This window comes from Pan troglodytes, chromosome 20 (genome assembly GCF_028858775.2).
Source record: "Pan troglodytes isolate AG18354 chromosome 20, NHGRI_mPanTro3-v2.0_pri, whole genome shotgun sequence".
Classification (NCBI taxonomy): Eukaryota; Metazoa; Chordata; class Mammalia; order Primates; family Hominidae; genus Pan; species Pan troglodytes.
This window is the reverse complement of record NC_072418.2, coordinates 34938348-34963660: the sequence shown is the minus strand read 5'-3', so window position 1 is coordinate 34963660 and position 25313 is coordinate 34938348. Positions and strand designations below refer to the sequence as shown.

At 34.6% G+C, this 25313-nt stretch overlaps 1 long non-coding RNA gene across 4 annotated transcripts in view; it reads left to right on the top strand.

Moving 5' to 3' along the window:
• The window catches only part of LOC104003337 (uncharacterized), an 86302-nt gene extending 74670 nt beyond the window's left edge, over window positions 1-11632 (top strand). For all 4 annotated transcript variants that reach the window (XR_010153572.1, XR_001711731.3, XR_010153573.1 and 1 more), the window contains one exon: window positions 11429-11632. This is a non-coding gene — a long non-coding RNA (uncharacterized LOC104003337). The remainder of the gene's footprint in view (window positions 1-11428) is intronic.
• Window positions 11633-25313: the final 13681 nt, after the last annotated feature.

The window sequence follows — 25313 nt, the reverse complement described above, 5'->3', positions numbered from 1 at the left end:
TAAAAATGGTGACGAGGATCTAGAAGGTCAGAGAAATAGAAGGAAAACCATAAGAGACCAATAGTAGGGGGAAGAAAGGGGGAATGAGCTCCAGGAAAGAGACAGTGGTCAAGGGTGGGCAGGTGAGACTAGAAATAACTTGGAATTTATTACTTGCAGATTTTGATGCAGTAGATTTAGGTCAGACAAAACGTAATTAAAGAGTTAAGAGATAACAGTAAACAGGGAACTCTAAGGATCTTTTCTCATCATGGTGATTATTATTAACATCATTATTATTATAGTTATTCACACCCAAATTATTGACATGTGATCCAGAAGTTGTATGAAATAATTCAGGCATATTAAAATTTGTGGCTATGGGATCACACACAATTACGGGAGCAAAACCAGTGAAGTGGGAAGACAGCAGGAAACAATTCAGGAAAACAATGTTTAATTTCTTCCCTAAGCCCTCTGGGGGAATTCTCCAGACAGTTTTGAGAATGATCAATAATGAATGTTGCCATGAATTCATTTTCCTTGCAAATCTTTATTTAAACGGTATGTAATAGGCTGTATCATGCCAGTATGCTGGTCGGCCTGGGCCACTGGGAGCCCCTGGGGTTTGAGGAGTGGGCTGTGACCAGAGAATATCCTTCTCTGCACAGCAGATAGGCCAATCTTTGGCTGCTGTGAGCTTGCAGTGAGGGTATCGTGATTAGCTAAAGCATCTTTCTAAGTTTTAAGAATCACTTGTCACTAATGAGAGTCAAATACTTATGTATGTGATTTACTTAAAAGATGTCAAGCAGACTTATATTTTGTCCCACATAATATTGTTTTAACTTCCTTGCTTTCAATTGTTTTCCAGGAAAAGGGGTTTATGTTACAGTTAGAAATCTAGTAATCAGGCAGAACCTGAAGAAGGTTTTGTGGACAGATACCAAAATGTATCATTGTGGTATTCTATTTTATTGTGGCAGACAATTTTAGTCTTTTGCTTCTTGGAATATGTGCATGGGATGGTGCCACCTATTTGAGCTTCACTTTCAACATGCATAACTTGTAAAGAGAAAATGGAGAGAATCTTAAATTCATGGGTATGTCATTGTTGGTCACATCAGCTTCCCCTTTATCTGACAGGTTGTTTCTAGACAGTGCAGATCTAGACTTCACAGGGAAGTCAGTAGAGCATGACCTATTTTTTAATTTTCCTAGTCGTGAATCTTGGAGACTAGCTGACCCTATTTAGTCTAAGGCAGTGCACCTTGAGCTCAACATTGCATCAGTCATCTGGAGTGTTTGCAAAAATGTCAAACCCTATTATTATTATCATTATTATTATGTTCCTTTCTGCTGATTAGCCCTGAAATTTTTATTCATTATGATTGGGATGGGCCCCAGGAATCTAAACTATTGACTAGCTCCTTGTGGATTCAGACACAGGTTACTCACAGGCTAATCTTTATTGTTATTATTATTATTATGTCTGCAGGGTCTGTAGTGATGTTCCTTCTTAGTCTGGATACAGGAGATTCTCTTTCTCTTTCTCTCTTTCTCCCTCTTTTATCCTTAGTACATCTGGCTAGAGGTTTATTGGCTTTATTGATATCTTCAAAAAACCAGTTTGGCTCTGTTAATTTTTTCTGGATTATTTTTCTGTTTTTAATTCCATTTATTTCTGCACTTATTATTTATTTTCTTCTCTTTGCCTTTGGTTTAATTTGTTTTTGTTTTGTTTTGTTTTCTAATTTCTTAGATTGAAAGCTTAGATTACTAATTTCAGACATTTCTTATTTTCTATATTAGCATTTAATGTTATATATTTTCCTCTAATACTTGCTTTAGTGGTATCCCACACATTTTAAAATATTGTTAATTCAGTTCAAAAGATTTTCATTTTTATTCAATTCAAAATATTTTATAACTTCCCTTGACCATCATTTAACTTTTAACCCATTTGTTTCTTACATGAAGTATGATTCTTTGAGATAGAGTGTAGATGTGTATTTTTTATATTTTTCATCTATTCTGACAATCTCTGCCTTCTAATCGGAGTGTTTAGGCCATTTATGAGTAATGTGATTGTTAATACAGTCATGTGTAAATTTACCATCTTGATAATTATTTTCTATTAGTTTCTTTGTTCTCTTCCCATTCTCCTCTTTTTCTTTATTTGTAGTAATTGAAAATTTCATGATTCAATTTCATCTCCTTTGTTAACTTATTAGCTATAACACTTTGTTGTGCTATTTTTGTGGCTGCTTTAGGGTTTACAGACTATATCTGTAACTTATCATGCTCTGCCTTACATGATATTATAACACTTTTCTTATGGCAAGGAACCTTACACAATCACTTCTGTTTCTTCCTTTCCAAGTCTCTTTGCTATTGTCATAATATATTTTACTCTGATAACATTTTGCTTATGTTATAAACTCCATTATACATTGTTATTATTTTGTTTTAAACAATCGATTATCTTCTAAAAAAGATTTGCAAAACTTTTGAAAAGTTTTTAATTTTCACCCTCATACATACTCTTCCCATCTTAATTCCTTTGTGTAGATTCTGATTTCTATTTGGTATCAGTTTTTTTTTCCTGAAGGATTTTCTCTTTAACATTTCTTATGATACTAGTCTTCTGATGATAAATTCTTTCAGCTTGTCTTTGTCTGAAAGACCTTTATTTCACCTTTATTTATCCAAAAGAGCTTTACTGGGTATAAAACTGTAGGTTAGACTTTCTCTTTCAGTGCTTTAAAGATGTACTGTTTTCTGACATATATATTTAATGGTTATATTCTGTATTTTATTTTTGCATGCTTTTTGAGCATAACTGCTATCATTCTATTTATTTCTCTGTATATAATGTATTTTTTGCTGTCTGGCTGATTTTAAGATTATCTCTTTATCACTGGTTTAAGCAACTTGATTATATTAGATCTTGTTATAGTGCTCCTCATACCTATTGTGCTTGGGTTTTGTTGAATTCATTTAATCTACAGGTTCACAATTTTCATGAAATTTGGAAAAGTTTCAGCCACTATGTCTTCAAATATTTTTCTGCCCTTATTCTTTCTGGGCCCCCAGTATTAGTCCACTTAGAGTTTTCCACATTGCAATGTAAGTTTTTTCAGTCTTTTTATTTTTCTGTGTTTTGTTTTGGATAGTGTACTTATTTTTCTACTTCAGTCTAAAAAAATATCTTCCATGTCTCTTCTTAACATACTCATGCATTGTTTTGTCTTCTTGAAAGATGCAACATACTAATAATCACTGTTTTCATATCCTTACTCTTAACCTTTGTTAGACTGGGCAGGAGCAGCCTTTAGTCTAGGGCTCCTATAGCTCCAATACCGAGGCAATACCTTCTGAGTGCTCCACCCAAAGCCCTGTGTGTTTTGAAGCTTCTCCACTTTGGCTGCTGTGAAGGTGAATTATTTCTAGCTATATGTGATCTTTATTATTTTAAAACGTGATCCTTTCTGGTTTTTCCGTGGCTTTGTGCATTTTCCTCACACAAATATGCTGATCAGTGCTGAGATGAAGAATTGAGGAGAACTCTCTCCAGATCTCCAGAACTCTCTTTGTGCAGAAATCTTTTATTCTGTATCCTGCCCTGTGGATTCTGGCCTCTTTTTTTAACTTGAAAATTTTGTCTCCTTAACTCAGGGAGCTCACTGAGCTCTCTTTGGATTTCCCTTTCTTGCAGTATGACCTGGAAACTCTCCAGGAAGTAACCTCAAATTAATAACCTAAGCTTAGAGTGGAAGCTTGATCTTAGAGACAAAGTTTTCAAAATCTTTTAGAGTGGAAGCTTGATCTTAGAGACAAAGTTTTCAAAACTTTTTAGAGTGGAAGCTTGATCTTAGAGACAAAGCTTTCAAAGCTTTTTAGAGTGTAAGCTTAGGTTATTAATTTCAGACATTTCTTCTTTCTTGTGCTAGAATGTAATGCTACAAATTTTCCTTTAATACCTGCTTTAGTGGTATCCCATACATCTTAATATATTGTCTATTTAGTTCAAAAGATTTTCATTTTCATTCAGTTCAAAATATTTTATAATTTTCCTTGGCTATCATTTATATAAAGTTTGGTTCTTTGAGATAGAGTGTAGATAAGTATTGGCTTATATTTTTAAATTCACTCTGACAATCTTTGTCTTAAGCTACTGTAGGGGTCACCTCATTTGTTTGTATCCACTTGGGAATCATTGTCCTGAGCTGCCTGTTGTCCAGTGTCTAAAATACCTTGCTTGATACAAATTTTGGGTTTTGTTTTGTTTTTAATTTTTAAGACCAGAAGGTAAATTCAGTTTCTGTTACTCCATCTTTATCACAAGTGGAACCTACTTTCCACTCTTTTTTTTTTTTTTTTTTGACAGAGTCCTGCTTTGTGCAGTGGCCCAATCTCTTAAAAGTTATTTTCAGTGGTTATAAAGTCTAGTTTGATAATTCTTTCTGACATATTTAACTTTCTATCTTCTTTTTTACTTACTAGTTTTTTGTTGTAATTCAAAATCAAAGTGTAAATTTTTCTTATTATTCATTCTAGAATTTTTCCATTTTTACTTGACGAAATTGTATATATTTATGGTGTACATTTATGTTTTGAAATATGTATACATTGTGAAATTGCTACATTTTGCTAAATAACATATGCATTATTTCACATGCTTTTTTGTGGTGAGAACACTTAAAATCTAATCTCTTAGCAACTTTCAAGTATATAATACATTGTTATTTACTATAGTTATTGTGTTACACAATAGATATCATGAAATAATTCCTGTCTAACTGAAATTCTGTATACTTTGATTATCTCCCAACCTGTCTTTCTTTCTCACTCATGCCTTGGCAACCACTATTCTACCTTCTGCTTCTATGAATTCAACTTGTTTAGATTCTATGTAGAAGTGACATCATACTATATTTGTCTTTCTGTGCCTGGCTTATTTCACTTAACATAGTGTCCTCCAGGTTCATCCAAGTTGTCACAGATGGCAGGATTTTCTTCTTCAGCCTGAATGCTATTCCATTGTGTATATATCCCACATTTTCTTTATCCATTCCTCTGTTGATAGATGCTTCTGTTGATTCCATATCTTAGTGATTGTGGATAATGCTGCAATGAACACAATGGGCATGGGAGTGCAGATATCTCTTCAACGTACTGATTTCACTTACCTTGGATCTATACCAAGTAGTGGGGTTGCTGGATCATTTGTTAGAAGCAAGACAGAGTCAGCCTTGCTAGACTTCTGTCACTGTCATAATCTTTGCAAAGCTGTTTTCAAGATCGGAGTCAAATTTCATCCTTGTGCCTGTGGATATGCAATTTGTTCCAACACCATTTATTGAAGTGTTTGTCCTTTCCCCATTGTGTGTTCTTGGCACCTTTGTCAAAAATCAATTGACCAATATAAACATTTATATTTATTCAATTATTTATAAATAAATATTTGTTGACCAAATCTATAAATATGTGAATTTATTCTTGGCCTCTCATTTCTGTTCCATTGGTTTATGTGCCTATTTTAATGCCAGTACCATGATGTTTTGATTGCTATAGCTTTGTATCCTATTTTAAAATCATTTAGCATGTTGCTTCCAGCTTTGTTTTTTGGCCCAAGATTGCTTTGGGTATTTGGGGTACTTTGTGGTTCCGTTCACATCTTAGGGTTTCTTTCTACTTCTGTAAAAAATGTCATTGGAGTTTTGACAGAGATTGCATTGAATCTGTAGGTTGCTTTGGGTGTTATGCACATTTCAATAATATTCCTTCTTCCAGTTTATGAACACAGGATATCTTTCCATTTATTTGTGTTTTCTTCAATGTATTTTATCAATGTTTTGTAGTTTTCATCATACAGATCTTTCACCTCCTTAGGTTAATTTATTCACAAGCTATTAAATTTTTTGTGGCTAATGTAAACAGGATTGTTTTGAATTTTTTAATAGGTTTGTTGTTATTATAAAGAAATATTATGGAGTTTTATATGCTGATCTTGTGTTCTACAACTTTACTGTATTTATTAGTTTTAACAATTTTTTCACACGTTTAGCATTTTCTGTACATAAAATTACACCATCTGCAAACAGAGACAATTTCACTTTTTCCTTTCTGATTTGGATGTCTTTTATTTGCCTGTTGCTCTGGCTAGGATTTCTAGTACTATGTCAGTTAGGAGTGCTGAGAATGGGCATCTTTGTTTTATTCTTGATCTTAGAGACAAAGCTTTCAAATTTTACCACTGAGTATTGTGTGAACTGTGAGCTTATGACATGTGGCCTTTTTTTGTGTGTTGAGGTTCATTCCTTCTATAACTAATTTGTTGAGAATTTTTACCATAAAATGATGTTGAATTTTGCCAAATGAGTTATCTGCATCTATTGAAATAATCACATAGATTTTGTCCTTTATTCTGTTAATGGGCTATTTCACATTCATTGATTTGCATATGTTGAACCATCTTTGTATCCCAGGAATAAATCCCACTTAATCATGGTGAATAATCCTTCTAATGCACTGTTGAATTCAGGTTGCTAATATTTTCTGGAAGATTTTTGCATCTATGGTCATCAGGGATATTGGCCTACAATTTTGTTTTCTTGTAGTGTCCTTGCCTGGCTTTGGTATTAGGGCAGTGCTGGACTTTTAAAATGAATTTGGAAGTACTTCCTCCTTAATTTTGTGGTAGAGTTTGGTATTAGTTGTTCTTTAAATGTTTTGTAGAATTCAGCAGTGAATCTATCTGGTCCTGGGATTTTCTTTGTTGGGAGACTTTTTATTACTGTTTCAATTTCCTTACTCATTGGTCTGTTCAGATTTTCTGTTTCTTAATGATTTAGTCTTGGTAGATTGCATGTTTCTAAGAATTTTCTCGATTCTAGATTATCTCATTTGTTGATGTACAATTGTCCATAGTAATCTTATAATTCTTTGTATCTCTGTGGTATTGGTTTTAATGTCTCCTCTTTCAGTTCTGACTTTGAGTCCTTGTTTTTCCCTTAGTCTAGCTGAAGGTTTATCAATTTTTTTTTCAAAAAAGAACAACTCAGTTCTGTTGATCTTTTGAATTATTTTTGAATAGTCTCTCTTATTTATTTTTGCTCTGATCTTTAGTATTTCCTTCCTCTGAGCTTCTTTTTCTTCCAGTTCCTTGAGGTGTAATATTAAGTTATTTATATTCAGTCTTCTTTTTGTTATAGGCATTTCTTGCTATAAACTTTCTTTTTAGAGCTGCTTTTTCTACATCTCATAAGTTTTGGTATGTTGTGTTTCCATTTTTGTTTGTCTCAAGATATTTTAAAATTTATGTTTTAATGTCTTCTTTGACTCGATTGTTGTTCATAGCTTTCTATTTTTTCCTGGCTTCCATCATTTCTTTGCAGAAGTCAGCTGTCAGTCCATCCATTGCTACTTTTAAGGTAATACTTCTTTTCTTTTCTGGATGTTTTTAAGGGACTTTTCTCTTTGTTGTAGCAGTTAGGCGCTCATATTCTGAGTTGTAGTTTCTTCATATTTATTTGCCTACCATTTGCAGAGTTTCTTGATTTTCAGTTGGAAATCTTTTTCCCATTTATGATGTTGTGTTGGCAAATCCTTTTCTTGAATTATTACTGGCCATTATCTCTTCAAATATTGCTCATGCCCCTTTCCCTCTTTCCTCTCTTCATTATCTTTAATCAGTAGTATATTAAACATTTTTACTGTACCACATGTTCCCCTTACATTTTCTTCTGTATTTTTCATATATTTTCCTCTCTGTTATATTTTAAGTGAATTGGCTCCTGTTTTAATTTCCAATTTATTTATTTTTTAAAGCTGTGTTTAATTTGCTACTAAACACTTCTATTGAGTATACAATTTCAGCCATTAAAATTTTTCAGATCTAGAATTACATTTTATTCTTAAAAAGTATTCTTGGGAGAACTTCATCTTGCCTATTTTCCTGAACATGCTAACCATAGTTATTTTAGTCAATGTCTGATAACCTTAAATCTATGAAGATGTTCCTATTTGTATGATTTCTATCCACCCCCCTTTGGTTTTGTTTCCTTCTGTGCTTGATAATTTTTAAATTTTATACCAGACATACTCTCTGAAAAATTGTAGAAGCTTTCAGTGATTATCTTCTTCTACATGACAGTGAGAGTATAAACATACCAATTTGATTCAATCCAGAACTGAGCTGACTCCTGTCTGGGTTTCACTGTTTGTAAGGCTGATTCTATCTCTGGTTTGTCCTTCAGGCATCTCAGCTGAAAGCCTGAATATTTACCAGTGTATTGCTTCATTGGTGAGCACTGAACTTAAATTTTTGTATTCCTAGCATGGTAAGATAGCCAAAACCTCCCTTCAGATTTTCTTCCTCTCTTTGCTTGGCTTCAGGGACTCTAGCCCCACAAAGCTTTGGAATCAGTAAATGTCTCAAGGAGAAAACAGGTGCAGAGTGCCAGATGTATGTCTGTGACTCCTACTCTCTGGAAACTTGGCTGTTTATGTTTAGCTAGAGTGACAGTCCTGAATTCCAACCTTTATGTTCTTAGCCCTGTGAAATTAAGGAAAAATTAAATATGCCATCTCAGGCCTCTTGCTCTTTGCAGCCAAGGAGGATTGGTCAATCCTCCAAGGGGATAATTAGTAGATGTAATCTTGGGCTAACTTTCACATCCCTTCCCTCCCTTCTGGGGTCATGGCCTCTTAATCCTGATTGCTTTGGTAATGTTCTGATTCTTCTAGAAGACATCCCTTTGTGTATTTTATCTAGATTTTCTAGTTCAGTGGGAGATTGGATGCTCTATAAGCTACTCCATGTAAGTCAAAATCTCAGAACTCCATAGTACACTTTGGACTATAATTCCTCATCAGTTGAAACAATGGATTGGATATCATGTTGTAAACTCTTAGGAGGTAAACTTATGTAAGGAAAGTTCACTAAAATAAAAAATTCCATTCATCTCCATAGGAAGGATCCATGTTTACCATGTACTTGAGATTGAATATTAGGCAATCAAAAACTACAGGAAAGATGAGCTGCTATTTTAGCAGCTATGACTGTCTTCCATTATTGTAACCAGACTACGTCCTAAAACTCACTTATTTATTTTTAATTGACAAAATTGCATGTATTTAATGTGTACAACATAATGTTTTGAAACATGTATTAATTATTAAATGTCTAAATCAAATTAATTAACATATGCATTGCCCACATATTTATCATTTTTTTGTTGTAAGAACAATTAAAATATCTCTTAGTGGTTTCTAAGCACAGAATACATTGTTATTATGTCCTAAAACCCTTAGCCAACCTTGCTGAATTATACTAATCTGTTCTTAATAAAACAACCTGTTTGTGATGGGCTAAAAGGCAATTTTTTGTTTTACTTTTTCTTTCAGAATTTTATAAACATTGTTCCATTTTCTTCTGGGATTGAATGATACTTTAGTAACATTTGGAGACAACATCATATATTTCTTTGCTGCTAACAACCATAAATGCCTTTTTTTGGTTAACTAATAACTGCACAGTATTATATCCCAGATTCCAGGTAACAGTCAACCCATATCTTGGACAGACTGTGTCACTATGCATCAATTTTCCTTGGAACATCTGAATCCTTCTGAAAGAACAGGTTCTCTTTCTACTTTCTTGACTCAAGTATTTCAATATTTCTTAACCTGGACATCTTCAAACTCATACAGAACTTTAAAAATACGGATGGGAATTTTTCCAACTTTTTTTTGGGGGGGAGACGGAGTCTTGCCCTATCCCCCAGGCTGGAGTGCAGTGGTGTGATCTTGGCTCACTGCAACCTCTGCCTCCCAGGTTCAAGTGATCCTCCTGCCTCAGCCTCCCAAGTAGCTGGGACTACAGATGTCCACCAGCATGCCTGGCTAATTTTTGTACTTTTAGTGGAGACAGGGTTTCACCATATCGGCCAGGCTGGTCTTGAACTCCTGACCTCAGGAGATTCGCCTGCCTCAGCCTCCCAAAGTTTTGAGATTATAGTCGTGAGCCACCACGCCTGGCCTCCAACTATTTTCAGTACTTCAAAATCTTTAAAGGAGAACAACGAATTTTCTTAAGAGGTATCTGAAGGCTGAAGAGGCCATCAAGGGCCTAGTTTTTGTTCTGAAGTCTATCAACTCAGCTAGTGGTGGTCACTTTAGGATAATCTGCAGCTCTGATTGACAACCACATGTCTTAGATTAAAGAAGAGTTAAAACAAGTAGACATATAGGACTATATAAAACTAAAAAGCTTCACAGCAGAAGAAACAATCAAAAAAGTGAAGAAACAACCTCTTGAATGGGAGAAAATGTTTGCAAACTACACATCCTCCAGGGGACTAATACCCAGAATATACAAGGAACTAAGCAACACCATAGTGAAAAGACAAATAATCCCATTAAAAATGGACAAAAGAAGGGAACAAACATGTCTCAAGAGAAGATGTATGAATGGCCAACAGGTCTATGAAAAAATGCTCGATATTACTACTAATCATTCAGGGAAAGGCAAATTAAAACCACAGTGATATAGCATCTTATGCCAGTCAGGATGGCTATTACTAAAAAGACAAAAAGTAATAGATGCTAGCAAGGAAGTGGAGAAAAGGGAAGTCATACACTGTTGGTGGAAATGTAAATTAGTACAACCACTATGGAAAATAGTATGGAGATTTCTCAAAAAACTAAAAATAGAACTACCATAAGATCCAGCAATCGACCACTGGGGATTTATCCAAAGGAAAATAAATCTGTATATCAAAGTGAGACCTGCTCTTGCGTGTTTATTGCAGCACTATTCACAATAGCCAGGATATGGAATCAACATAAGGGTCCACAGCAGATGAATGAATAAAGAGGATGTGGTAGGTACACACAATGGAGTACTATTCGGCCATAAAAAATGAAATTATGTTATTTGCAGCAACATGGGTGGAACTGGAGGAGGCCATTATGTTAAGTGAAATAAACCAGGCACAGAAAGACAAATACTGCATATTCTCACTCATATGTGGGAGTCAAAAATGTTCTCATTGACATAGAAAATAGACTTACAGCTACCAGAGACTGGGAAGAGGAGGTGAGTGAGTGGGAGTGAGGGAATGAGGAGAGTTTGGGTACAAATATATAGTCAGATGAAATAAATAAGTTCTAATGTTTGATAGCAGACCAGGGTGATTATACTTAGCAACAGTAGTTTGTATATTTCAAAGTTACTATAAGAGTGGACTTAAAATGATATCAACAATAGACATGATAAGTACTTGAGTACTTACCATGGATACCCCAAATACCCTGACCTGATCATCACACATTATACATGTGTAACAAACACTTACCCCATAAATATGTAAAATATTACGTACCCATAAAAGGAAAAAAAAGTGAGAAAATGAATTATTTGTTACTTTGCTTTGTGTCATAGATGCAGTATTCCAAAGCAGGAGATTCACTGAAAGAGATGTTTAAGAAGTTGCTGATGAAGAGAAGTTCAGGATTCACAGCTCCATCCAAAGGGAATAGCCACTTTTCTCATTTTGAGATATGACTACTAACAAGTATTATTCTGCATCTTCAGCCAGGCTGTGGAAGGCCCCATTCTTTCTGTAACACAGATGTTCAATTGGAATTTTCCACCTGGTCACGTAATTCTACTTTGGGATTTAACAGGTTAACTTGGCACTGGTCACTGGCCTCTGAGGGTAAAATATGATAGTTCAGCATAGATTCTATTTGTTGATAACTCATCATAGCCACATTGGCATCAATAAGTTTTCTGTAGGGCACACTTTTCCTTTAATGTGGACACAGTCACATAATAATATGCTTATGGTGCAGACGTTGGTTCTAAACTCACTTTGCATTATCTGTATCTGCATCTATATCTGTAACTGTATCTATCTGTATCTACATCTGTATCTGTATCTGTACTTATATCTGTATCTGTATCTATCTGTATCTATATCTGTATCTGTCTGTATATCCGTATCTGCATCTACCTGTATCTATCAGTATCTGTATCTATATTTGTATCTATCTATATCTGTATCTGTATCTATCTGTATTTGTATCTGTATCTGTATCATCAATCTGTATCTGTAGCTATCTGTATCTGTATCATCTATCTCTATCTGTATCTATACTTGTATCTGGATCTATATCTGTATCTATACTTGTATCTGTATCTATCTGTATCTGTATCTGTATCATCTATCTGTATCTGTATTTTTATCTGTATCTTTATCTATACCAGTATCTGTATCTATCTGTACTTGCATCTATCTGTGTCTGTAACTGTCTGTAATTATTTATCTATATCTATTTCTATCTAATCTCATTTTATTTTTATTTATTTTTAGAGCAGTTTCAGGTTCACAGCAAAATGGAGCAGCAAACACAGAGATTTCCCATACACCCCGGTCCCCACATGTGCACAGCCTCCCCCATTGTTAACATCCCCTGCCAAGGTGGCATTTTTGTTATAACTGATGAACCTACATTTACACATACTTATCACCCAAAGTTCATAGTTTACATTAGGGCTCACTCTTGTTGTACATTATACAGATTCAGACTGGTTATGATGATACGTCTTTATCATCATGGTATTGTACAGAGCAGCTTCATATCCTAAAAATCTTCTGCACTCAGACTGTTCATGCCTTCCCACTAACCCTTGGTAGCCACTAATCTTTTTACTGTCTACCTTCTTTTGCCTTTTCCAAAATGTCATATAGTTGGAATCATACAGTATGAGGCCTTTTCACATTGGCTTTTCTCATTTAGTAATATGCATTTAAGACTCCTCTCTGTCTTTTTATGGTTTGATAGCTCATTTTATGACTTGATAGCTCATTGATTTTCAGCACTAAATAATATTTCATTGTCTAAATGTACCACAGTTTATTTTTCCATTCATCTGTTGAAGAACATCTTGATTTTTTTCTAAGTTTTGGCACATATGAATGAATAAAGTTGATATACATATCTGTGTGCAAATTTTACTGTGTATCTGTTTTCAGCTCCTTTGCGTAAATATCAAGGAGTATGATTGCTGGATAGTATGGCAGGAGTGTGTTTAGTGTTGTAAGAAACCACCAAATTACCTTCCAAAGTGATTGTACCATTTTGTATTCCTACCTGCAATGAATGAGTTCCTTTAGCTCCACATCCTTATATTTAATGTTTCAGTGTTCTGGATTTTGGCCATTCTAACAGGTGTGTAGTGTATATCACAGCTGTACTAATTTGCATTTACCTCATGTCATATGTCATGGAGCACCTTTTCATATGCTTATTTTCCATCTGCATATCTTCTTTGTTGAGGTGTCTGTTAAGGTCTTTGGCACAATTTATTAAATGAGCCATTTTCTTATTATTGAGTTTTAAGAGTTCTTTGCATATTTTGAATAATAGTTCTTTATCAGATGTGTCTTTTGCAAATATTTCTCCCAGTCTGTGGCTTCTCTTTTTACTTTCTTGACAGCATATTTCATAGGGCTAAAATTTTTAATTTTAATGAAGTTCAGCTTATTGCTTCATTATTCCATGGATTGTGTCTTTGGTGTTTGGTCTATAAAGTCATTGCTAAACCCTAGATTAGCTGGATTTTCTCTTATACTGTTTTCTAGGAGTTTCATAGTTTTGTATTTTACATTTGGGGCTGTGATGTACTTTGAGTTAATTGTTTTGAAGGGTGTAAGGTCTGTGTCTAGACTCTTTTTTTTTTTTTTTTTGGTTTGCATGTGGATGTCCAGTTGTTTCAGCACCATTTGTTCAAAATATTATCTTTGTTCCATTTTAATGCCTTTTTTCCTTTGCTAAAAATCTGCTGACTATACTTATGTGGGCCTATTTCCGGGCTTTCTATTTTGTTCTAATGAGCTATTTGTCTGTTCTTTCACCAATGCCACATTATCTTGTTTACCGTGGTTTTGCAGTAAAACTTGAAGTTGGTTAGAGTTGGTCTTCCAACTTTGTTCTTCATACTGTGCTGATTATTTTGGGTCTTTGACCTCTCCATATAAACTTTATTATTTTATTTTATTTTTTTAAAGATGAGGTCTCACTATGCTGCCCAGGCTGGAGTTGAATTCCTGGGCTTAAGCAATACTTTCACTTCAGCCTCCAGAGTAGCTGGGACTACAGGTATTTGCCATCACGCTCAGCTCATATACCTCAGAATTATTTATTGATATCTGCAAAATAATTTGCTGGGATTTTGATGGGATTGCATTAAATCCATGGGTCAAGTTGAGAACTGACATCTTGACAATATTGAGTCTTCCTATCCATAAACATGAAATATCTCTATTTAATTATTCTTTGACTTTTCCAACAGAGTTTTGTGGTTTTCCTTATACATATTTATTATGTATTTTGTTACATTTATACCTGAGTGTTTCATCTAGTGGGTGATAATGTAAAAGGCATTATGTTTTTAATTTCAATTCCACTTGTTCATCGCTGGTATGTAGAAAAGTGATTGACTTTTGTATGTCAATATTGTATCTTGCAACTTTGCTAAAATTACTTATTTTTTTGTCAGTTATTTTGGACTTTATACCCAGACAATCACCACTTGTAAACAGAGTTTCATTTCTTCCCAATCTGCATATCGTTTTAGAAATTTTATTTTCTTATTGCATTAGTTAGCGTTTCCACTACCACCACCTTGAAAGGCAGTGGTAACAGAGGACATCCTTGCCATATTTCTCATTTTACTAAGCAGGCTTTTTCTCCCATTAACTATAATATTAGCTGTAAGTGTTTTGTAAATATGCTTTATCATATTGAGGAAGTTCCCCTCTATCCTAGTTTGTTGAGTGCTTTTTATCATGAATGGGTATTGGATTTTTTCAAATGCCTTTTCTGTATCTATTGATATAATTATGCAATATTTTTATTCTTTTAGCTTATTGATAAGCTGGATTACATTAATTGATTCTCAAATATTGAACAAGCTTCATATAATTGGGATACATTCCACCTGGTCATGGTGTAAAATTCTTTTTACGTATTGTTAAATTCAATTTGCTAGTATTTTGTTGAGGAGTTTTACATCTATGCTCATGAGAGGTATTGGTTTGCAGTTTTCTTGTAACGTCTCTGAGGTTTTTGTATTAGAACAATGTTGGCCTCATAGAATGAGTTAAGAAGTACAGATGCTCTTTGATGTACAATGGGGTTATGTTCTGATACCCACGGTATGTCAAAAATGAATTTAATGCCCTGATAAACCCATCATAAAGTCAACAAATCTTAAGTAAAACTACATAAGTCAGAGACCTTCTGTATTCCCTCTGTCAGTGTCTTCTGAAAGAGATTGTAAAAAAAAAAAAAAAATAAATCCGTGTAATTACTTCCTTAAGTATTTGGTAGAATTTACCAGTAGACCAAATGCTTTCTGCTTTGCAAAGTTATTTATTGATTCAATTTTGGCAATAGGCATAGGCCTATTCAGATTCCCTACCTTTCATGTGAGTTTGCGTGACAGACACAGCAAACTGTGTCTGTCAAGGACTTGGTCCACTTAATCTAGGTTATCAAATTTATGGGTATAAAATTGTTCATACCATTCCTTGATTACCATTTTGATGTCCATTGGATCTGTAGTGATGTCTCCTCTTTCATTTCTGATGCTCATAATTTGTTTTTTCTATCTTTTTTTCATAGTTACACTGAATGGCAGTCTATTGATTTTATTGATTTTTTTAAAAGAACCACCTTTTTGTTTTATTAATTTTTTCTATTTCCTTTTATCAATTTCCTTGCTTTCTGTTTTTAAAAATTATTTATTTTCTTCTGCTTACCTTGAATTTAATTTTCTCTCTTTTTTTTCTTGTTTCCTATGGTGGAAACCTAGATAATTAATTTTAGATCTTTCTTCTTTTTTTAAAATATATTCATGCAATGCTATAAATTTCCCTCTAAGCACCACTTTTTCCACATTCCACATATTTCAATACGTAGTGGTTTTACTTTTATTTAGTTCATTATTTTATTTAGTTAATTCAAAATATTTTAAATTTTTCTTGAGATTTCTTTTTTGGCCAATGTGTTATTTAGAAGTGTGTCCTTTAATCTCCAAATATCTTGGGATTTTCCAGCTATCTGTCTGTAATTAATTTCTAGATTAATTCCATTGTGATCTCAGAGCATACAATATATTATTTTTATCCTTTTAGATTTGTTCAGGTGTATTTTATGGCCAAGAATGTAGTCTATTTTGGTGAATGTTCCATATGAGCTTGAGAAGAATGTATATTCCTGTATTCCTTTATACCAAAAAATTAAATATCCATGGTAGTTCCCATGTAGAAGAGACAATCAAGGTCCTGAGATCAGCATGTAAAATAATTATACATAAAAAATATTCCCCTGGCTGGGCACGGTGGCTCAGGCCTGTAATCCCAGCACTTTGGGAGGCCGAGGTGGGCTGTTCACAAGGTCAGGAGATTGAGACCATCCTGGCTAACACGGTGAAACCCTGTCTCTACTAAAAATACAAAAAAAAAAAAAAAAAAAAAAAAGGAAAAATTAGCCGGGTGTGGTGGCAGGCACCTGTAGTCCCAGCTACTTGGGAGGCTGAGGCAGGAGAATGGCATGAACCCAAGAGGTGGAGCTTGCAATGAGCTGAGATCATGCCACTGCACTCTAGCCTGGGTGACAGAGCAAGACTCCGTCTAAAAAAAAAAGAAAAAAAAATGCACCTGTGTGTTTTTTTATTAACTGATTGTCTCCAGAGTTAGAATTCTTTCAAGGCGATGTTGATGTAATATCAAATGTTTGGCATGCAAGACTGGGGTTTGAAGTGCAAAGAAGTTAAGCCTTCAAGAATCTAGACTATCCTGCTAATGTGCAAAGTTTTCTTTAGAGTTTCCTTGCTTGTATGTCAAGAAACCAACTGAGTTTTCATTTAATGTGGGCAGAGTAACAGTGGTTCCCATTTTCGTTATTTTTTCCATACCTTTTTCTTTGTACAGAAAATTATCTCTCCTGTAATTATTCAAAATAAAATCTTTCTTGCTGGTTAGACCTCCAAAATCCAGTGGTTGAGACCTCCTAAAATCCAATTAAGTTGACTTGCTTACTTATGTTCCTCAGATCCACCTTTATGTAAGCTATAACACAAAACCCCAAGGCACTTTGGAAGATAATTTTGAAAATTGATTTTTGCACTTTAGGAGGCCGAGGCGGGCAGATCACTTGAGGTCAGGAGTTCAAGACCAACCTGGCCAGGACGGCAAAACCCTGTCTCTATTAAAAATACAAAAATTAGCTGGATTGATGGCAGGCGCCTGTATTCCCAGCTAGTTGGGAGGCTGAGGCAGGAGAGTCACTTGAAACCAGGAGGTGAAGTTTACAGTGAGCAGAGATGTGCCACTGTGCTCCAGCCTGAGAAACAGAGCAAGACCCTGTCTCAAAAAAAAAAAAAAAAAGAAAAAGAAAATTGATATTTGCTGCAAGAGAGATTATGAAATTTTAAAAAGTGTTAAATTACTGCAGGTAGTAAATACTGGGTCTTATGTTGGCTTGTATACATAAGACATGTTTAACCTTGACTGTTATCTGTGAAGTGGTTTGGATTTTGTTCAATTATCTGGATGTTCATTCTTGTCCATGTCTCTGTTCCTGACTGCAAGCTGCTAGAGATCAATCTATGCCCTGTGGATCATTATAAATTTTATTTTCTACATAGTTGTAAAACTTCTTCCTTTTAATTCCAAGTGACATTGTCTGAAAAGTGTCTAAAATGACATTGGAAATTCTATTGAGGTCCAGTGGACATCATTCAGTTAATGTAAGTTTACCTTAATTGTTCAGTGTCAGTTTGAAGTGATTAGACCATTAACTTAAGAAGTCACTGGAAGGTAGTATAAGGTCTAAGGATAAGAGGGATGTACACACAGGTTAGTAGCATTTGTAGGGCATGTGGACATTTTTGCTTCTAAAACAATTTTTTTAAATTATACGAATATTTTGATTCAGTTGAGTATTTTGTGAGTCTTCAAAATGTATCAGTAGACAATTGCAGTGAGATAAGCTTCTTCAAGGTCATAAGACTCAATTATCATTGGTTTGTTATTGGAACAGTCATGTTCATGAATCCATCTCCTCATCAATCCATCCAACCAGTTGTCATGTACTATGTTTCAGGTACTATTTGAAATCTGAGGATTATAATAGTGGACAAAAGAAACAAGGAGATATGGGGAAATGTGGGTACGCAAAGTCCCTGAAAGGCTAATGAGAGTGGAGTGTTGGTAGAACAGAAAGAACACCAGTTTGACTGAAAAGTAGTAAACAAGGCTTCACAAAGGCACTCAGATAAGGGCTGCAAGCTAGTTGGAATTTGATTCTAAATCCAAAGGAAAGCCGCTGGAGAGTTGGACGTAGTGGAGTAATGTGAAATGACTATTATTTTTTAAAAAGAAATCTATTTTTTACAACAAATTTGGATTTAGAGAAAAATTGAGAAGATACTACAGACAGTTTCCACATACCTAATACCCAGTTTCCTCTGTCATTAACACCTTGCATTAGTATGGTACATTTGTTATAATTAGTAAATGAATATTGATACAGTATTATTAATTAAAGCCCATGCTATATTCATATATTCTTAGGTTTTATAAAATTTCTTCTGTTTCATCCAAAATACCATGTTACATGTAGTCATCCTGTCTCCTTAGGATTTCTTTGGATATAAAAGTTTCTCAGGCTTTTCTTGTTTTGATGACCTTGACAGCTTGCAGAAGTCCTTGTCAAGAATTTTGTCAAATGCTCCTCTATTGGAAATTGTTCTGTGTTTTTATCATGATTTGCCTGGGTAGCTTTTATCACAATTAAAATGGGTTTTGGGGAAGAAGACCACAGAGGTAGAGGGCCATTTTCATCACATCATGTCAACAGTACATACTATCAACATGTTCTATTGCTATTGATGCTGACTTTCATAACGTTGTTGAAGTTGGGTGTCAGGTTTCCCCACTATAAAGTTATTGATTCTCCTGACCCACCACCATTTTATCATAGTATACTTTGCTGGAAAGAAGTCACTAAGCACAATCCATCTCTAAGGAATGAGGAATTGTGCTCTCCCTGTCTTTGAGGGCAGGGTATCTACGTACATTATTTGGAATTCTTCTTACAGATTTGTCTCTTATTCCCATATACTTACTTATGTAAGCATTACTTATATTGATATTCCATTGTATGAATGCACCACAATCTGTTTATCCATTTACATATTGAAGACTATCTTAGTTGCTTCCCAGTTTTTGGTAATTATGAGTAAAGCTATTATAAACATTCACATGCAGTTTTTTGCATAGATACATTTTCCAGTCAGTTGGGTAGATACATAGGAGTGCAATTGCTGGTTTGTATGGTTAAGGTTATGTTTTGCTTTGTAAGAAATGGCCAAGCTGTCTTCTCAAATGGCTGTCCCATTTTGCATTCCCTGTTGCAATGAATGAGAGTTTCTGTTGCTCTGTATCTTCATCAGTATTTGATGTTATCACGCTTTTAGATTTTAGTCATTCTAATAGATACATAGTGATATCTTATTATTGTTTTAATTTACAATTCCTCAATGATAAATTATGTTGTGTACCTTCTCATTTACCTATTTGCTATCTGTATTTCTTCTTTTGTGAGTTTTTTGTTCAGATCTTCTCCTTGTATTTTTAAACTAGTTTTAAAAAAAGTTGAGTTATTTTCCTATAGTTGAGAAAATAGGAAATACATTTGTCAACTCCCATTGCCAAACCCAAAGTCATTCGATGTGTTTTGCAAATATTTTATCCCAGACTATACACAGAAACTATATGTATCTTATAAATTTTTGTTTTAATAAAATTTAACTTATTAATTTTTATATAACATTAAGTTTGGATTATACTTTTGGTGTATCTAAACACTCATTGCCAAACCCAAAGTCACTTAGATTTTTTCTCATGTTTTCTTCTGGATGTTTATTATACTTTTATATTTTGCATTTAGGTTTATGATCAAGTTTGAATTAATTTTGATGAAAAGTGTAAGGTATGTGTTTATATTCTTTTTAAATATGCACATCCAATTGATTCAGAACCATTTGTTGAAAATACTTCTTTTCCCTTGAATTGCTTTTGCTCTTTTGCCAAAGATCTGTTGACTATATTTGTGTGGCTCTATTTCTGGGCTTTTTAGTCTATTACACTTGATCTATGTGTCTGCTTTTTCATTAATACCATACTGTCTTGATTTCCATACCTTTATAATAAGTATTAAAATTTGGTTGTGTGAGTCTTCCAACTTTGTTTTTATTCAGTATTGCATGAGCCATTGTATGTATTTTGCCTTTCCACATGAACTTTAGAATCAGTTTGTGACTATCTATGAAACAGCTTCCTGCAATTTTGATTGGGATTGCATTGAATCTATAGATCAAGTTGGGAAGAACTGACATTTTAACAATATTGAGTCTTCCAGTCCATGAACATGGAATATCCTTCCATTTATTTAGATCTTTGATTTTTTAAAATCACAGTTTTATTGTTTTCTGCACAGATACTATACGTATCTTATTAATTTCATTCCTAAGTATTTCATTGTTTGGGTGCCATTATAAACCGTATTTATTTATTTATTTATTTATTTGAGACAGAGTCTCACTCTGTTCCCCAGACTAGAGTACAGTGATGCAATCATGGGTCACTGTAGCCTTTACCTCCCGGGCTCAAGTGATTCCCCCACCTCAGCCTCCTGGGCAACTGAGACTGCTAGCATGTGACACTATGCCTATTTTTATTTTTTGTAAAGATGGTGTATTCACTATGTTTCCTAGGCTGATCTTGGATTCCTGGACTCCAGCAATTCTTTTGCCTTGGCCTCCCAAAGTGATGGGATTACAGGCTTAAGCTGCCATACCTGACTGATAGTATTTTTGAATTTCACATTTCAATTGTTCATTGTGGTATATAGGAAAGCAATTGACTTTCGTATATTAATCTTGTATCCTGTAACCTTTTATACTCACTTATTAAATCCAGGAGATTTGTTTTGCTTTGTTTTGTTTTAGTTTTTGATCAATTCTTTGGGATGTTTTACATTGATAATAATGTCATCTTTGAACAAAGACAATTTTACTTGTTCCTTTCCAGTCTTATAAAGTTTGTTTCTGTTTCTTTTCTTATTGCACTGGATAAGACTTCAAGTATGCTGCTGAATAAGAGTGGCAAGACAGGATATCTTTGCTTTGTTGACAACTTTATAGGGAAAATGTCTGTTTTTTCCCTGTTATGTATGGTGCTATTTATTTTTGGTAGATGTTCTCTCTCATATTAAGGCAGTTCCCAGCTAGCTGAGAGTTTTCTTGTGATTATGTGTTGGATTTTGTCAAAGGTTATGCTGGCCTGTTACTAAGCATCTTGCTTCTATTTTCTGGAAGAGATTGTAGAGAACTGGCATAGTCTTTACCATAAATATTTGGTAGAATTTTTCAGTGAATCCATCCAGGCCTGATGCTTTCTTTTTTTTGGAAGTTTGTTAATGATTAATTCAATTTTTTAATAAATGTAGGCCTACTTAGATTATTTGTTTCTTCTTGTGTAAGTTTTAGTAATTTGTGTCTTTCAAGAATCAATCCATCTCATCTAAGTTAAAAAATTTATGAGTATGGAATAGTTCACAGAATTTTTAAATTATTCTTTTAATCTTTGTAGGAACAGTAGTGATGAGTCTTATTTCATTTCTGATGTTGGTAATTTGTGTCATCTCTTTTTTTTTCTTGGTTAGCTTGCCTAGACATTTATCAATTTATTAATTTTTTAAAAAAGAACCAGCTATTCGTTCTAATTATTTCCTTTATTTTCTTATTTTCCTTTCATTGATTTCTGCTTTTCATTTGATTGTTTCCTTTTGTATGCTTGCCTTAGGTTTATCTTGTTCTTCTACTAGTTTCACAAAGTAAGAATTTAGATTATTGATTGGAAAGCTTTTCTCTTTTCTAATGTAAGCACAGTTTACCCTTGAACAATGGTTTTGAACTGTGATTTATATGTGGTTTTTTTTTTCAATAAGTATACTGGAAAATTTTTTGGGAATTTGCAACAATTTGAAAAAATTCACAAACTGTATGAGCTAGAAATATCATTTTTTTAAAGTTCAGTATATTATGCATGCATAAAATATATGTAAATACTAGTCTACTTTATCACTTACTACCATAAAATATACACACATCTGTTAGAAAAAGTTAAAATTTATCAGAACTTACATACGTAAACACAGACACCGTTCATAGTTGAGAGAAATGTAAACAAATGTAAGGATGCAATATTAAATTATACCTGCATAAAATGTAATTGTAGCATGTGTTAGACTATTGTAATAATTTAGCAGCCTCCTCTTGTTGCTATTGTGGTGAGCTAGTGTTAAGGGTATCTACTTATAGTGCTGTGAGAGGTTAATCATCTCCCCATGAGCAGTTTGTGTCTCAGTAAAAAGTGATTTCTTGTGGTTCTCATCTATTTCCCATAGTGTTTAGTGCAATACCTTAAACCTTGAATAACACTCTGGGGCCCATTCTAAGTGCCACTAGTGATGCTGGAAGTGCTCCCAAGAAGTAGAAAAAAGTCACGACATTACAAGAAAAAGTTTAATTGCTTGATAGGTGCCATAGATTGAGGTCTAAAGCTGCTGTTGCCCGCCATTTTCTTCCTTCCTTCCTTTTTTTCTTTCTTTCTTTTTTTTTTAAGAAATGGGATCTTGCTTTGTTGCCCAGGCTGGACTTGAGCTCTTGGGCTCAAGCAGTCCTCCTGCCGCAGCCTCCCAAGTGTCTGGGACTTCAGGCATGTGCCAGTGTGCTCAGTCATCTGCCATTTCAAGATAAATGATTCCAGGCAAAGGACCATAGCAAAAAAAGAAAAGGAAACTTGTGAAGCTGTCTTTTCAGCTATACCAGTAGGCACAAAAACCTGGTAATTTTTTGTGAAATGCTTTTTATTATTGTATTGAAAATGCAGCTTTTATGTGGGTGCAGGATTGCTATAAGAAAGGCATACCTATAGACTCTAACATGATTCGAGAAAATGGGAAATCATTATGTGACAACTTAAAGCAAAAGGAATGCGAATAATCTAAAGCTGGAGAATTTATTGCCAGCAAAGGATGATGTTATAATTTTAGAAAGAGATTTAGCTTAAAAAATATAAAGATAACAGGAGAAGCACCTTCTGCTGACCAAGAGGCAGCAGATGAGTTTCCAGGAACTATTAACAAAATCATTGAGAAGAAAGGATATCTGCCTGAACAGGTTTTTAACGCAGACAAAAGCTCCTTATTCTGATTTTTAAAAAAGCCTTAAAAAGCATCTATTCATAAGGAAGAGAAGCCAGCCCCAGCACCAGGATTTAAGGCAGGAAGGGACAGGCTAACTTTACTGTTTTGTGAAAATGCACTGGATTTATGATCAGGACTGCTCTTATCTATAAAGCTACTAACCCCTGAGCCTTGAAAGGAAAGGGTAAACACCAGCTACCAGTCTTTTGGTTGTCCTGTAACAAGACGGCCTGGACAATGAGAACTCTTTTTTTCGGGGGGAGGCAGTGGAGGGGGTTAGTTCCAAAGATGCATTGTCTCTAAAGTCAGGAAGTACCTTGGCAGTTAGGAACTGTCTTTTAAAATTATTTTGAAATTGGACCATGCCCCTAGCCACCCAGAACCCCAATGAGTTCAACACTGAAGGCATCCTACTTGCTCCCAAACACAATGTCTCTACTTCAGCCTCTAGATCAGGGGGACATAAGGACCTTTAAAGCTCATTAAACATGACACTCTGTAGAAAGGATTGTCATACTATGGAAGAGAGGAACGTTGATAGAGAGAACATCATGAAAGTCTGGAAAGATTATACCATTCCATGAAGATACCATCGTTGTTATAGAAAGCCATGAAAACCATCCAGCCCAAAGCAATACATTTCTACTGGAGAAAACTGTGTCCAGATGTTATGCATGACTTCACCAGATATGTGACAGAGCCAATCAAGGACATCTTGAAAGAGACTGTGGATATGGCCAAAATGGTGGGGGAAGCATGAAGGGTTTCAAGATACAGATCTTGGAGAAATTCAAGAACTAATAGATGCCACATCAAAGGAGTTAACAGAAGAAGGCTTGCAGTAGGTGTTTCCAAACCAGTGCCAGATTATGAGGAAGATATAGAAGAAGCAGTGCCAGAAAACAGGTTGACATTAGGCAGTCCGGTGAAAGGATTCCAATTATTTAAGACTGCTGTTGACTTCTTTAACAACATGGACTCTTTTGTGACAGGGGCAATGAAATGAAAGCAAATGGTAGAAGAAGAATTCATACCATATAGAAACATTTTTAGAGAAATGAAGAAGCAAAGAAGTCAGACAGAAATCATGATCTATTTCCATAAAATTATACTCAGTGTGGTCTGCCTCTCTTGCTCCCTTTCCACCTCCTCCACCTCTTTTGCCTGTGCCACCCCTGAGACAGCAAGACCAATGCCTCCTTTCCCTCCTTCTTTTCAGTTTACCCAATGGGAAGATGATGAGGATGAAGACCTTTACAATGATCCACTTCCTCTTAACAAATAGTAAATATATTTTCTCTTCTTTATGATTTTCTTGATAGTGTTTTCTTTTCTCTAGCATACTTTCTTGTAAGAATACATTATATAATATATATAACATATAAAGTGTGTGTATCAACTGTTTATATTATTGGTAAGGCTTCTGGTCAATAACAGGCTGTTAGTAGTTATGTTTTTTGGGAGTCAAAAATTATACACACTTTTTTTACTACATGGCATGGGTTGGGGTCCAGTACCCCTAACCCTCATATTGTTCAGGGGTCAACTATATTTACTAATACAAATATTCCTCTTACTATTACTTTAGCTTGATCTCATAAATTTGATATGGTTTGTTTTTATTTTAATTTTGTTCTACTTTTTTTTTTTTCTGAGACGGGGTCTCCCTGTGTCACTCAGGTTGGAGAGCAGTGGAAAGATCTCAGCTCATTGCATCCTTTGCCTCCTGGGTTCAAATGATTCTCATGCTTCAGCCTCCCAAGTAGCTAGGATTACAGGTGCACAGGTGTACACCACCATGCCCGACTAATTTTTATATTTTTAGTAGAGACAGGGTTTCACCATGTTGGCCAGGCTGGTCTTGAACTCCTGGGCTCAAGTGATTTGCCCACCTCGGCTTCCGAAAGCGCTGGGATTACAGGTGTGAGCCACCATGCCTGGCCTGTGTTATGTATTTTTAATAAGACTTCCTCTTGAGCCAT